The 15,830-nt window shown below is 41.9% G+C and overlaps 1 long non-coding RNA gene and 1 pseudogene across 1 annotated transcript in view; one reads left to right on the forward strand and one right to left on the reverse strand.

Annotated features, from left to right (window-relative positions):
- Positions 1–2,459: 2,459 nt before the first annotated feature.
- Positions 2,460–2,557, forward strand: LOC121013806 (uncharacterized; annotated as a pseudogene).
- A 5,946-nt stretch (positions 2,558–8,503) lies between these two features.
- LOC121013556 (uncharacterized) overlaps positions 8,504–15,830 on the reverse strand; it is a 29,653-nt gene continuing 22,326 nt past the window's right edge. The window contains exon 3 of the long non-coding RNA XR_005782768.1: positions 8,504–8,689. This is a non-coding gene — a long non-coding RNA (uncharacterized LOC121013556). The remainder of the gene's footprint in view (positions 8,690–15,830) is intronic.

Here is a 15,830-nt window from a genome sequence, read left to right on the forward strand (position 1 = left end):
GGAGGGAGGATGGCATGTCCCATGGCTACAAAAACACTTGGGGGAGAAAAGGTTTGGATCTGAAGAGGACAAGGCAGGGATTTTGGAGAGAGAAAATGGAGACCAGGGTAAAGCTGATGTAGACATCAGCGTGCAGACCGCAAAAGGAACAAAAACCACATCTCACGGTCATGGTGAAGATGGCATTGAAAGCTGGTGACCACCTTGGATCAAAACAGGGATTCTATTTGGAAGAGCAGAGCAATGAGAGGGCCCATATTTAAACCAATTGTAGAGTTTCCAGTATCTTCAAGGATTTTGTAGCCACATGGGCTTGAGGAACAAGGCTAAATAATAAACCCTCCAAATGGAAATCACCCTGCTCTGAAATCTTTCCTGTTACTCTTTAGCTGTAGAGTGTCCTGCTTTTCCTTGCTGAGGGTTGGCTACCATTTGGAATCATCTGCCACCTAATGTCACATGCCAGCGGTTTCCTCCTGCTCCGTCCACCCCTCCGATGACTGTGCATTTCTAAGACCTCCTTTTATCTCAACCCCCATCAAAACTAGAAGGGGAAAAACTGGAAAAGGGAGACTTGCTTCTTTTTAAAGTCTTTAACTGCCCACCGGTTTGCAAGGGTTCCTTTACTACGATACGGAATGAGAAGACTGCCTGATGTGTGACAATAAATGATGCAATTAATCAAATATCTCAATCTTTTTCTAAAGGGATCTCTAGTCTTCATTTTTTTTCCCCCCTCCACCGCATTCCTTTTAGGTCAGCAAGAAAGATAAGAGAGTGATTTACCAAACTTTGTAAATGTGAAGAAAAATTGAAGCAAAGAAATGGGATTACTTGCCAGCATCCTAAGACTCCTAGAAATACTTGAACTCAACCCTGGAGTCTCTTACCAGGTCAAAGACAACCAGCTCATAGTGTAATCTACATCTAATTTTCAAAGTTTATGTCTACCAATAGGTGTACAATTCAAATCAGGGCACTAAAATAAGGCATAGATATTCTTTCTCAGTGTATATATGCTTTTAGGATTGCCCCTTGGCTTTGCAACCAAGGCTGAAGAAACCAGTTTTGAGGGCTCGGAGTTTATTTTTTGCTTTTCTTCCCCTACTTCAAGGCCATTTTCTTTTTTTTTTTTTCTTTGTATTTTCTGATACCTATCTTTTATTATCATTTATAATATAGCAGTATATATTAGAGACAATTTTTAAATTATTAATGTGCTTTATTTGTTTTGCAACTCCACGTCCATGTCTTAGAGAACCCATCTGCTTGGAGAGATGTGTTAGAGAGAGAAAAATAAAAATAAATACTGATGTAATATTCAGCATCTGACATCCGAAATAGGATTTAGCAGAAAGTCAATAAGCTTGAGAGCCATGCATTTTTTTTTTAATTTTTTTTCAACGTTTATTTATTTTTGGGATAGAGACAGAGCATGAACGGGGGAGGGGCAGAGAGAGAGGGAGACACAGAATCGGAAACAGAAGAGCCATGCATTTTTTAGAGAGAAAGGATTTTCCAAACGCTTTTATTTCCTCCTTTGGTATATCAACAACCAATCCGGGAGGACCCACGCCTGTTGAGTTCTTGTTACTGTTGAGAAAATTCCACTTCCACCCGGGAATGCAATGGTGGAGAATCTCTTGCTCAATTGTAGAAGGAGATCAAAATGTAGGCAACGAAAAACAAAAACTTCCCTATTTCCAGCTTCAGGATTTATAGGGAGCAAAAGAGGAAGAAAGAAACCAGATTCAAGTGTTCGGTCCTGTGTCTCTTGATGTCCCCCTCCCAGACTTTTACTCAGCGAGGACGATTGCCCTATATAAGGAAAGAAACCTTGAAGAGAAGGGACTCTTGCCTCTTTTTCTCCACTTGGGAGTCAAGAAGGAGGTGACTGTGCAGAGAACCCCACACCAACATACAGCCACTCGGCTTAATTAAGAAAGCACACCATGTGGCTAGAGAGAGGGTGATCTGGGTTGACACCTCTGATCCCCTTCAGTCTCCATGGCATGTGGGCATCTGAGTTGAGAGCGAGCCAGACTGATAGGCACCTGCCGTGTTGGGACATAGTGACATAACAGTAGAAGGTAGAACTGGGTGTCCTGGCCACAGGCCTGGGTGAAAGGCATGATAGAGAACAAGGGTCTGAAAGCAGTGGACACTCCACAAGCAGAAAAGCACAGAGTCCCCTGCACCTGCTACCACAGAGACACCTCAGCCCCCTCATATACCCATATGCCATCCGAGGAAGGAAAATAAGGGGAGAGCAGACCCAAGCAATTTTATCTACACTGAACACTACCTAAAGGAACAGTTTAATTTTTTTTTTTTGATCAGACTAAACTTTATTCTAAATTGGATATTTTGTCACATCTCCTTCCTCACTCTCAAGAAGAGTTTCAGAATTAGCTCCTCAGGCGATCTTTTTGCATATTAAGCTTAAGAACCCTTGTCCAGTGCTCGCTTCAGTAGCTCATACAGAATAATACAGAGAAGATTAGCATGGCCCCTGCACAAGGATGACACATAAATTCGTGAAGCATTCCATATTTTTGAAAAAAAAAATAGATACAAACAGAGAGGGAGGGAGGCAAACCACAAGAGACTATTAAATACAGAGAACAAACTAAGGGTGGATGGGGGGTGAGGGGGGGAGAGGGGAAAATGGGTGATGGGCATTGAGGAGGGCACCTGTTGGGATGAGCACTGGGTGTTGTATGTAAGCCAATTTGACAATAAATTATATTCATAAAAAAAAAAAAAGAACCATCGTCCAACTTTCTGGCCATCCTTGCAAAAAATAAAAGCTAAGTTAACCTTTGGATTCATTGATCATGAGAAGAGCAGATATTCTTGGTACTTACATTAGTTAGAATTTCTCCCCAAGGACCACTTAGCAAAAAATCCCATGCAAATGTTTTCAGTAGCAACCTTTCAGTAGACACACAAATGCACTTCTTGAAACCCTTTCTAGAATATTCTTTGCTCTATTTTGATGATACCTCAACAAAAAGTCATTTATTAAACAATCTAATGTTGAACCAACATGGGGCACCTGGGTGGCTCAGTCAGTTAAGCGTCTGACTCTTGATTTCGGCTCGGGTCAAGATCTCACAGTACAGCTCGAGGCCTGCTTGGGATTCTCTGTCTCCCTCTCTCTCTGCCCCTCCCCTGCTAGTGCACTCCCTCTTTCTCTCCCTCTCTCTAAGTAAATAAGCTTTAAAACAAAGTGTTAGTATTGAACCCAAATTACACAGCATAGGATAGAGTTTGCTCCAGAGGTAAGCTTTAGAATATCTGGTGGAATTCATGAAATAAATGGCCTTTGAACAAACTTCCCTTCATAAATATTATTCCAGCTTGGTTTTTGCTAAATGGTGGGTGGGTCCCAAGTTCAAGAGTATGCTTATTGTGGGACTAGCTTATGTCACTTATTAAATAGAGACATATATCTAAGCAGGCAAGAGAGATTGTTCTGATATCCTTTTATAGAAATTGAGTCATTTAATAAGAACTCACAATGAAGTTTTAGTTTTTAGGTCTGTCATAACAAAGTACCACAGACGGTGTGGCATAAAGGTCAGAAATTCATTTTCTCACAGTCTTGGAGGCTAGAAGTCCAAGATCAGGGACTCAGCGGGATTGGTTTTTACTGAGGGCTCTCTCCTTAGCTTGCCCTAGAAGGCCCACTGTGCCCTGTGTCTTCACGTGGCCTTCTCGCTGTGCAGCTGTGTCCTAATCTCTTCCTCTTAGAAGGATGAGTTATAGTGGATGAGGACCCACCCAGATGACCTTATTTTACCTTGACTACCTCTTCAATGACCTTATCTCCAAATACAGTCATTCTGAGGCACTGGTGCCTCAGATGATCTACAGGAAAAACTGTACTCTAACCACCGAGTGTCTGACTTCAGCTCAGGTCATGATCTTGCAGTCTGTGAGTTAGAGCCCTACACGGGTCTCTGCACTGACAACTCAGAGCTGGAGCCTGCTTCAGATTCTGTGTTTCCCTCTGTCTGCCCTTCCCCCACTCACACTCTGTCTCTCTCTCTCAAGTAAATAAGCATTAAAAAAAAAAAAAAAGAAAGATAGTCATTTCTTAGCCGAAACACTTCATATTTTGCACACTTGATATAGTTTACACAATGAATTCATGTGAGTTATTACTTAAGCATCCAGTCCTCCTTCAAGATCTGTAGGACCCACTTCCTTCTGACCCACTGTGTGATACCCAGAAGACTTCTGACCCTGCCCACTTGGGCTTTCCACAGTCTTCATTTTTACCAACAGTGTTAGGAACTTTAAAGAGGTCAGCTCGAACCTGTTTCCATGTTGATGGGATGGTGGAGTCTTCTAACATACAATGTAAAATATCCAGTCACAAGGATTGGTTAAACCCATTTTGATTCATCTGTATAATGGAGAACTATTTTGCTTTTACCACTGGTATTATAGAGCAACATATTTAATTGCTCAGTACTGTGGTACTTGAAAGAAAGCAAGTTACAAAAGAAGAGAGCCTCATTTTTGTAATCCACAGCACATATGTGTGATAGAACTGTCCACACGCAGAGTAGTTGACTCTAGGTGCTTGGCTGCGGTATTTGCTGCTGGCAGCTGAGATTCATAGGAAGCAGAGACACTGAGTGTACGATAGGAGCTAACTTGGGAACTTGGTTTGTCTTTGATCCTTCCACTCTATTTGGCTTTAAGAACTTCAAAAGCTGCAAGACGCGTAAACTTTATCTGGATTATCTTGTCATTTGGAGCATTCAAGTGTCTGCTTCAATATGCCTTAGAATCACGATTGCCAAATGAGAGCGATACTTTGTGCTTCTCACATAGCTTCTTCCCAAGGATCCCAAAGCACCGGAGAAGTGTTACTTTTGCCTCCCTTCACTTCTCTCAAGAAACTCAGAATAAAGTCCGGGACAAGTTGACTCCTAAAAATTATCAGTTAATCCAAAGATAAACTGTTAAGGGCCTGCTTCCTCAAATAGACATCTTCTTCATTCATTCTCTGATAACACATGAATCCCACAGACTACAAGAGGGATATGGAAATTAATAAAAATTCACTCCAAATAAAGGGCACACAAGGACATAGAAGAAGAAGTACTCGTATCTGAGAGAAAGTTGCCAAACTTCTTGGGCTCCTGTGGAACCTACCAGACTTGTTTTTTCTTTCCATATCTTTGTGTTGGCCTTTCAACTTTTAAAAGCAAACGATAGTCCCTTTCTATTTAAGTTCATAACAGGAATGCAACCAGAGATAAATGATTTCCTTAAATACAAGTCTGTACTAAAGCTCTGTGATGCTAATTTATATCAGCTTTAGCGATTACTGGGTGGAAGCCATTTTTCTTAGCCCCCATCTTCCACTCACCAACATGAGGCACTCACATGGTGCACATCCTGCCCAGGCTTATTGTGCAATCAAGTGGCAGTGACGAAGGGAAAGACTTTGGTCTTCTTACCCTCACTCTATTCTGCTACGTAACTAAGCTACTTTTCTTTGTTATTTTCATTCCCAAATTACGATCCGGTCATACAGTTTCCTAAATACATATTTACTTTATGTAAAATCCAGGGCATTTTGAAAGACTGAATCATCTTCATTTATAGTCCATACTTTAAAGCCATTTTTTTGTTTGCTTCTTGATGCAATATATTATTTTGTAGTTGATTTTGGCTTCTATGAAAAATTTGCTTGTTTATATGCGTGACTTTAAAAGCCTCGGAGATCTAAAGAACCAAGCATTACTAACTGTTATCTGGACATGTTTAAGAGACCTACTCACTCATTTAGCAAAATAAATTATAATAGAATTTTTCTATGTACGAATGAATATATGTTATATTTTAAAAACTTGGATTTTTCTCCCTAGAATGTAGAACTTTTTGGTTTTATTTTTGTTCCACACATTTAACTTTGAAATAAGCAGGTTGCTACATACCATAGTAATTGTGGATGGACAGGGGTCACCAGGAAACAATAAAACTGTCAACACAAAGTAATGACAACTGAGCACAGGGTAGCAAATAGGACATGAGTGTTTTATGAGGAAAGGTCAGGAGGTACGAGTCACAGGGAAGAAAGATGGGTTTTGCCATCCAAACTGAACACACTTTACAAGTTAATTAGGCTTCTAGAACTTGTTCCAGATGGTGGAGAAATAGAGTGTGAGACAGATATATGCCAGCAAGAGAGGAGTCAGGGATGAAACGTAAAGTGAAGTCTGGTGTCAGGGAGATCCAGGAACAAGTAGGAGATTAGGGAGAGAAGGAACAGAGATGTGGGACGTGGAGCAGCAAGAGATGAGGCCAGCATGAAGCCAGAGGTGAGGGCTGAGAGACCGCACAGAGGACCAGGAAAAGGGAAAACGCTCAGCGGTCTCCACTCACAGCATGGCGGTCAAGGCCGCAGCTCATGCAATGAACTCCTTCACCAGCTCTTTGTGGCCAATAGACATGGAGACCGCAGCTAAACCTCAGAACCAAACACGATGCCGTGCGGCGGGATTTCTCAGCTAAGTTAAGAGACGTTGATTCAAAAACTGATGCATCTATATGCTCTATGTGTCTCTACCTGCTGACTCTAAATTACGCCTACTTTACAGTTTTAAGGAATCCATGAATTCAGATTAATTTTAAATTAAAAAATTAATTTGAGTTATATATATATCCCCAATTATATATACCAAAAATATATATCACATCAAGCAAAATGTTTATTAATAGAGCACACATCCTATATACACTCAAAATACATTGCAAACATTTCTTAACAAAGCTCTGTGACTTATCCCTACATCATGAGGCAGGGCTGGGGCAAGGTGGGGAGAGTTCAGCCTTGACTTTGGTCACAGAGTTTAAGGGGGTGCCAAAAATTTTAGCGATCAAGGGAAATTATATTTTAATGCAACATTTTTAAACTCCCAAAGTGAATTTATCCATGATGAACGAAATATCAAAATTTTAAGTGAAGACAAGAACCCACCTTGACCTTGCAGGGCTCACCCTCACTCCCTCATGGTCCTGTTGGATATAGATAACAGAGAGGGTTTTGTTTGTTTGTTTGTTTCATGAACTTTCATAAATTTTCCATCTGAAGGCAGGTGTCTCATTCACTTTTGCCTCATTCTACTTCTGACTCTGGTGTGAAATCACCGACAAAAGGATAGGCCATCCTTAGTCCTCCTAACTCTCGCCCTGTGATACCCCCGAGCATTTCTGCAAAGCTGGACCAGCTAACGAGGCAGTCTTTATACACCCTCTGGTATCAGAGTCCCCTCCAGACTCTGGTCCCTGGCTGAGTTGAGCCCCACAGATGTAGTGACCTCATTCCAGAGAAAGAACAGCCAATATTTGTGCTGATTGAACATCACCCAAGTCCAGTGGCCATAAACTCCAAGCCCATAAATTCCAGGGGCACTGGGCCCCTCTCCTTTTATTCTCATTATATCACCAGCATCTCCCACAGCTCCTGATACACAGCACGCAGCCAAGAAACACTTGCGAAATAAACAAGGAAGTCCTCCTTAGATTATACACAGAGGTAAATAAAAGCAGAGACAAAACAACCTCCAAAGTAAAAGAAAAAGCTAACAGCAGTTGAAGAAATGAATTAGCAGGGCTGCCTAAATTGCAATTTTGAGATTCTGGATCCAGAAAACATGAAGAGCTTAGAAACTAAATCAGCCAACACGCAGATGTGGCTAGAGCAGGAGCTCTTGAGCCAAGGTCCAGGAGGGAAGTGGGCTGTGAAAATACAGAGCCCTTGAAATTGACTGCAAACTGTAGGAGCAGGTTTGGTATTGGGAGGTAAAAGACTCGTGCATCTTTAAAAGTCTTCTTCACCTCTGGTTGATAATCACTCCTCCAAAGACCGTTAAAAATGGCAAAGCTCATCCTGGTCTTGGCCCACTGAAACAGTTCCTATAAAATACCACTAATTATGATGCATTCCACTTGAGCCCAGTGAGATTTTCATCAACCCAGGGTTGTTTTTTTTGTTTTGTTTTGTTTTGTTTTGGTTTGTTTGTTTTAGTAAAGCTGATGATACTGCTCTTTAAATTCCATTATTACTACCAGGCCCAAGTATACCTCTGTCCATAAGTGCCCTAAGAAAGTCCGTTTGCTCAGCTTGCTTGACAGCCTAGAGACCTGCCAGAGATGGAAAGAAAAATCATATCAAGTGTCCCAACAACAGCCCTTGTCTCTGGTCCTGCGGCAACTTCATCAGCCCCTGGTGGAAAAAAAAAGGTCTGCATGTGACCTCTGATAGTCTTTTCTTTACCTTTCTTTACCTCCTCCCACATACACACCAGAGAAATATCAGCGTTCTGCATAATACCTAATTTGGGGGAAAATATAGTTAGCATTACAAACGTGTACTCATTTCGCAGGAGAAGAGACAAAGCATTAAGCCATTATATGACTAAAGACTCAGCAGTCATGCTAGAAGTGCAAGTCGAACTGCCTTAAAGTGGAAGAGAGGTGGAGGCATTTACTGGTTTATTAATCAACAGGGTTCCAGGGATCATTGGCTTCAGGTAAGGCTGGATCAGGGGCTCACACAGGTCCCCGGTACTGGATGTCTACCTGTGGTCCAGCTCTCTCCGTGTTGACTTCACTGTGGCTGCCGGTTACAGGGAGTCTTGGGCACACCCCTGTACCTCAGCAGCTACAAAAGAAAAACATAATTTAATTGTTCAATACTTCCAAGTTAAGTCCTGCAACTGAACCTCATTGTCCAGGTCTCTGATATATGTCCATGCTTATACCAATCATTGTGGGCAGAGGGCATAGAACATACTGATTGAGCAGACCTGAGTGACACGCCCTCATCTAAAGCTAGCACTCTAGAATAGCCTCCCTGGAACTGTGGGGCCTGAGACTGAGGAGTTAGCATGTCCTCAGAGGAAACTCCAAGTGCTGTCAGCAAAAGAAAAGAATACGATGCTGGGCTATTTAAAATAAACAAACGTACAAAAACTACATTTGCAAATGGAAAAAAATTAAGCAAGATGCCCAAGGTCAAATGGAAGTCAAGAGTGACAGGGAGTATGAAAATGTGTGTTTCGTTACTTCCAGTCTGGGTAGACATTCATTTGCTAGAGGGGCCGGAACAAAGTAGCACAGGCTGGGTGTCCGAAACAATAGAAATGTTGTTCTGCATGGCTCTGGAGCCTGGAAGTCCAAGACCTAGGTTGATAAGGCTGGTTTCTGCTGAGGTCTCTCTCCTTGGCTTATAGTAGCCATCGTCTGTGTTCTCATACGGTCTCCTCTCCGTGTCTGTCTGCATCCTAATCTCCTCTTATAAGGATACCACTTAGATTAGGGCCGAAGGTAATGACTTCATTCTAATTTAGTTACCTACTTAAAGACCCTATCTCCAAATACAGTCACATTCTGAGGTCCTGGGGGTTAGGACTTCAACATATAAATTTAGGGGAAGAAGCACAGTTCAGCCCATAGTGGTGGGTTTCATTACACCAAGCATGCTGGATGTAGTTTATATAAACAAGTGAAGGTAAACCCACAGAAAGTGACCACGTGCACAGATCTGCCAAGATATGCACAGGGGGGCCGTATGTGTGCCTTCTGGACACCTTACTGAGTGTGTCGGCATCCAAGGTGACCTGATGGTCAATGACCTTGTTCCATCATAAATTTCACAAGTAAACCATATCTGGAGCCATTGCAACCTTTCCCACCACACCCCCACCCCCCGTGGAGTCAACCACTTTACAAAGTAGCGAGTTCTTGTGAAATTTTTTATCAAATAAGATAACCCTTTTACACCGTTTATACAAATGTCAGTTTCAACATTATCTTTTTCACACTCCTGATGCATAGGGCAATAAGGAATGGAAAGTACAGAGATTAATTTAGGTAACAATTACCATAATTCACAATTGCATTAGCACCTATTAAGGTTCATTGTTCTGTGGAAATTTTAATGATACATTCCTGAGTGAATAAAAGCCGAAGATGATTGGAAATAAAATTGTTTCTATGTATGCTGACGGGACTGCTGAGTGTAATTATACATTTCAGAGGCGACCTGTTTTGGAGTTTACTCCATAATTTTATGTAAATGTTAAATAACTTTGTGTGTTCTTCCTCCCGGGTTAAATGCTAATTTGTGTTATTTCAACACAGGGAGTACTGCAAGGTTATTAACAGACTTGCTCTGCCAGCGAAGCCGACTTTGGAAAAATAGCTCCGCATACTTCAAAATGATAGAGGTATCTCTAGTGTTTCTTCCTTTTGCATCTTATAAGTGGGCTGCCAAACTTGTCGTTCTGAAAACAGCTATTCAGTCTTAAAATTTGTAGCGAAAACCCAAGACATGAGGCATTTTCTCCCTAAAGGTAATCAAGTTCGTTCATAACGTTGGTTTGCATCAACTTGTTCAATCCCAAAAGAAAACAGGTAGAGGGTAACAAACCTTGAGACTCTCCAAAGTATGATCATTTTCATGTGTAGATAGGAGTGGCTCTCTATGTCCAGATTTCTCCCGGTTCCTAGAGACTAACACAGAGCCAGTACATAGTAGGCATTCTTCAGTACATGCTGATGGGAGGAAAATCTCCAGTCTTTACAAACCCTCAGGAAACCATCAAGACAAAAATCTGCTGAAACACAGAGGGCCTATTTTGCTTCTGCAGAAATGCTCACCTTATTCCCCACATATATATGCCCCCAAATCAAGAGAGGACCAGAACAGGCACACATAGAGAAGGCAGGGGATATAAAAAGTAACAGATCTGTGTATGAGGGTTGGAAAACAGTAACACTTTCCCCTACAATTTCATTATCAGATCCCAAAGTCAGACAATCAAAGCGTTCCACTTTATTATGACAAGACTCTTTGGCGATGAGGTCAAGAAGGAGTCAAATTATTTGCTTTGGCCTCTAGTGCCACACAAAGGAATTGAGCGCCACATAGGGATGTGAACTTTTGAAAGAGCCTCTAAGGTCATCTGGGGAGAACAGATGCCCAGTAGTGTGAGAATCTTTACCAGATTCACAAAGCCAAGGCAATGCCTGCACTGGATGCCCGGGCTGCCTGACTCCCAGACCCTTGTCCTCCCGCCTCCCTGCACAGCCCAGCCAAGGGTGGCCAGGCTGGAACATCCCTCCGGCTTCCTCTTTGCACCATGGAATGGTGTTGTAGGGTAAAAAGAATACCTGTCTCTGGTTCCGATGAGTCAGGATGAGTCTCAGCTCTTTGGCTTACGTTTTCAGTAACGTGGGTCAATTACTGACTCATCTGAACTATATCAGCTCTTTAGCAAAGACATCTGAATGATCAATAGGATTTTCTATTATGAAATATCAACAAGGATCTGGGAAGCCCAGAATAAACTGAAAATGTGGGGATAGAGGGCTGCAAAGAAAAAAAAAATCCTGTCTTTATCTGCTGAGGATCTCCTGGGACTGGTTGACCTGGCCACAGAGGAAACGGAGAACTCGTAAGATGGAGAATTATCAAAAGGCTTAACATTTATTTGAGTTCTTAAAAATAAGACAGCAGTTGTGCAACATTAAATGTACGCTAACTATATTGTTTCATCATCGTGACCATCTACTCTGTGATTTTCTTTCTTCATCTACACAATTTTTGGTTCTGCAAAACTCCAGAGATTAATATGTTACACTTCACAATTACTTAGTTATGTCAATTATTTCTCTCTTAGACATGTCAATATCTAAAGTGTCGGTCAGCGTGTTGATCTCTCTATTGGCATAAAAGTTGGTCCAGTCAAGTCCCATTTGGAGAAACATTCTTCACATAAAATGTCATCATGAATATTGTCATCAAAATCACCATCAACAAACTGATATCCTCTACCAAGGGAAAGCTTTACTCCCGAGGGAGACTTTAATCTATTTGCTGGAGACCAAAAGCCATGATAAAAGTCGATGGCCGTCTGAACTCCCAAGGTTGTTGCCTCAGTGACATTTCAGCTCCCGACTTGCATTTTACTTTCCCTTCTCCAACATCGCTTCGCCTTCTCTGTTCTCTCTATTCCAAACATGCTTATGCCTCCTGTTCTCCTAATGCAAAAACATGTTTCAGAGTTTCCTCCATCTCAAGTTTTGCCAACTTCATCCCAGTTTCACAAACACATATACAGAGATGTCACATGTAGTGATAACATGGCCTCGAGTAAGATAAAACATAAGCCAATAGTGGATAAATTTTAAAACAAGGCACTATTTTGGTGATTCAGACAGCAGATGTCAACTCAGAATATATAGTGACACATATCAGGAGGCAACTGCTGTTGAGAATTTAGGAACTACAAATAACTATTGAATCATTTCCCAAACAACTCACCATGCTAAGGAAAAAGTCAAAAATAGAAGTACATTCAGTACTTCAGTTTGTCTCCAAAGTTAGGGGCACTGATTATACTTATTTCTATTCTTAAACGCTCTTTTACCAATAGGAGCTCATGTCTGCTTATTGTCACCAGACTTGAACGTGTCCTTCCTATCAATATCTGTCTTCTTGCTGCTTTTATTTTCCAGCAAAGTACTGAAATGCTTGAAAGTCTACTAAAAATTTATTTTTCATGCATCTGTCTCATCCATTAGAACCAAGCTGAATGAGAGCAGGGACTGCCTCTGACTTGTGATTGCTATATCTCTGGGTCGAGAAAAGTCTCTGGCATGCGGTAGACAGTGGATAACGTTTGTTGAAAGAATAGCAGATGTGTGCATACTGTGTGGTGGCAAAAGAGATCGTTAGATGATCACCTGCAGATGTCTGGCATCAGCTGCCTGGGACAGGCAGGACCTTCGGGTGACCAAGGAGTTGATGTCATTTTGGTGGAAATAAGGAGTATCACGGATCGGTTAGCGGTTTTTAAGGAACCTAGAGAATTTAGGGAGTAAAAATGATAAACTCAGGGCTTTGAATTTCTAGGTCAACGTCTTGATACAGGACCAGAATGCTTCTGTGACTTCCCTACAAGTAATCTTTTTTTTTTTTTTTCCTACAGACACAGGGCCAGAAGTTCTGAAAAACAAATTCTATATCAAATCTTTCTGGTAGCTGAATTACAAGTCAAATTGAATTCACATCCCTGAAGGGTTTCTGATGTTAAAGTTCCAGTGTTGGGTAAGAAAAAGCAGCATCCTAAAAATTGGACACATCCCGTGAAGCTGGAGACTCCGAACCCCCAAATTCCACTGAGGTGCCTTTGCAGGGAGAGGCCCTTCCTCCCTGACTGGTGTTAGTATTCATCTGCCTAAACGGGCCATAATGGCTTCCTCTGAGGTGTTTGCCTTGCAAGGAGTCGCTGTTATTTCTGAAGACCCACACACCCTGCCTGTCCTTGCTTCTAGACTTGCAACCAGACCCGAATGCCACCAGACCCCAGAGCATGAGTTACAAAGTGTGAACCATGAGAAGACGAGAGCCACACCAAAATCTTACAGGATTCTGTCAGCTTATACAGACAGAAACCCGACATACGTGTATGGAAATGGATTGTAAGGGTGTTGGAAGAACTATAATGTTGGACGAAATTGAAATCATGGATACGGGAGCTCAGAGCCGAGATTCTGAATTCGATGTGCCAGCTTGAGTGGCTCTAAGAATTTTCTTGGTTACTTAACCAGAACTCAGTAGCCTACGCTAAATGAAGACTAAATGTCAAGACCTCCTTGGTACGTCGTAAAAGACAGTATCTAAGGCCCAGGGAAATTGGAATGCCAGAGCAGATTTATCATCTAAGAATTGCTCACCCACCCCCTATCTATACCCAAAGAGGATCCAGAAGACCCTTCACCAAAGCAGAGAGAAATACCATTGTAAAGGGAGTGGTAGCATCCTGGGAAACTCTCCAGTGGCTACTCTCTGCGAGCCAGTAATGCCTGTGGTAACCGCTGCTTCGGAATGAGGCTCCCTGAATTCAATGCAGATGCTGGAACCCAGGGTGGGAAAGAAGAAGCCGACTGCGGTCAGCATAATAGGCAGGGAGCTGAAGCAGCGATTTGATGGTTTCAGCCACAGAGATCTCTGTCGTTAGCCGATTTCTCATATATCCTTTGGACCGATTTGATTAAGCGCAAAAGCTCTTGGTGCGGTGAATCACCACAACAGACATTCAAAGCCCCTCAACAAATTTCTTGACTTGAGTATTTTTGCACTTGCCTCCGTTCTTATTTGGCATCTTTCAAGTCCTGAGTCTGCTGGGGTTCTATGGGAAATTTTTAAAAATCATCTTGTTTGGAAATAATTGCAAAGGTACAGCAACATTACCAGAATAATAACGAATGGCCCAAACTCCTCACTTAAATTTTCGTCTTTTTAACATTCTGTCAGGTTTGCGTACTCTGTATGTGCTTACATACATGCATATATACTTATATATAACATATATACATATATAATTATCATGTTTTCTTTAACATTTGAGAATAAGTTGCCTGCAACGTGGTACTTTACCTCTTAGTACTTCAGAGTATATTCCCAAAAGAAAGATTTTTTTACATAACCACTTCTTTACGGACTAAAGTTATTGACTTCAGTAAATGTAACATGAATACAAAAATTGTATTTACCTGCTCTCTGTATTTCAATTCTGTCAATTTGCCCAGACTGCCGGACTACCGGATCTGGCACGGTATCACCCACTGCATTTAAATATTATGTCTCTGTGGTGTCTTTTAATATTTAAAATTTTCCATCTCGGAATAGGCTGCAATTTACTACGGCCCCCTGTTAAGGGCAGCACTAGAAAGGGGTCACTCATTCCACTGTTGCCGAAGAAGACCTGGGACAGATGACCAGTGTGGCCAGCAGACTTCTAAGATGGCCCCCAAGATTCCCCACCTCGTTGGTGTCCATTCTGTCTGCAAGCCCTGAGACGGTGACATGATGGATTTTACTGCTGTGACAACTGCCGCAGGAGTCAAAGCCCCCTGAGAGGGAGTGAGAGGGAGTGACAGGGTGGGGCAGAGGCAACAATGGAAGATAGTTGCTTCCAGGGGGATTGGCCAAAGAACCAATGTATATATAACTTTTCCTTAACTCCCGAAACTGTCCTTCTTCCTAGTCAGCCCCTACCCCCTCAGAAACAACCACTGAAATGATTTCTGCCATCGTTGATTAGATTTTCCTATTACCATAGAGTGTAAACATAACTTTCATATGCACAGGAAATAAAGTGGGGTGGCTCGCTTTGTTGCGATATTGGCTCTATTGCAGTGGTCTAGAATGGAACCCACAATATCTCCAAGGGACACCTGGGGATGGCATAATCTCTCTAATGGGGCGCCTGGGTGGCTCAGTTGGTTGAGTGCTGTCTCTTGATTTCAGCTCAGGTCACGATCTCAAGGTTCGTGAGTTCAAGCCCCGGCCTCCGGCTCCGCACAGCGCAGGGCCTGCTTGTGATTCTCCATCTCCCTCTCTGTCTGCTTATTCCTGCTTCTCCCCCCGCCCCCTTTTTCCTGTCTCAAAAACAAACTTTAAAGAAAGAAATATACGACTCTTAAGTTCTTCTATTTATTTGTTAGTTCAGTAACTTGAGTCTTCAGTTGAAGAAGAATTTGTCCACTTCACTTACACTATTGGCAGAAAGTTCTTCACAGTATCTCCAAATTTTCTTCTTAATGTCTGTGTGACAAATCAGGATATCGTTCCCTCTTTCATCTGTGATGTTGCAACAGGTTTTCTTTCATTTTCTTATCAAGCAGGGTTTATCAATTTTATTCTTTGCAAAGACTAAACTTTTCACAGAGCTAACTTTTGGCTTCACCGATTTTCTCTATTCTTTGTCTCTTTTCTATTTCATTGATTCCCA

The sequence above is a fragment of the Herpailurus yagouaroundi genome, unplaced genomic scaffold (genome assembly GCF_014898765.1).
Source record: "Herpailurus yagouaroundi ecotype Mexico unplaced genomic scaffold, PumYag 199, whole genome shotgun sequence".
Lineage (NCBI taxonomy): Eukaryota > Metazoa > Chordata > Mammalia > Carnivora > Felidae > Herpailurus > Herpailurus yagouaroundi.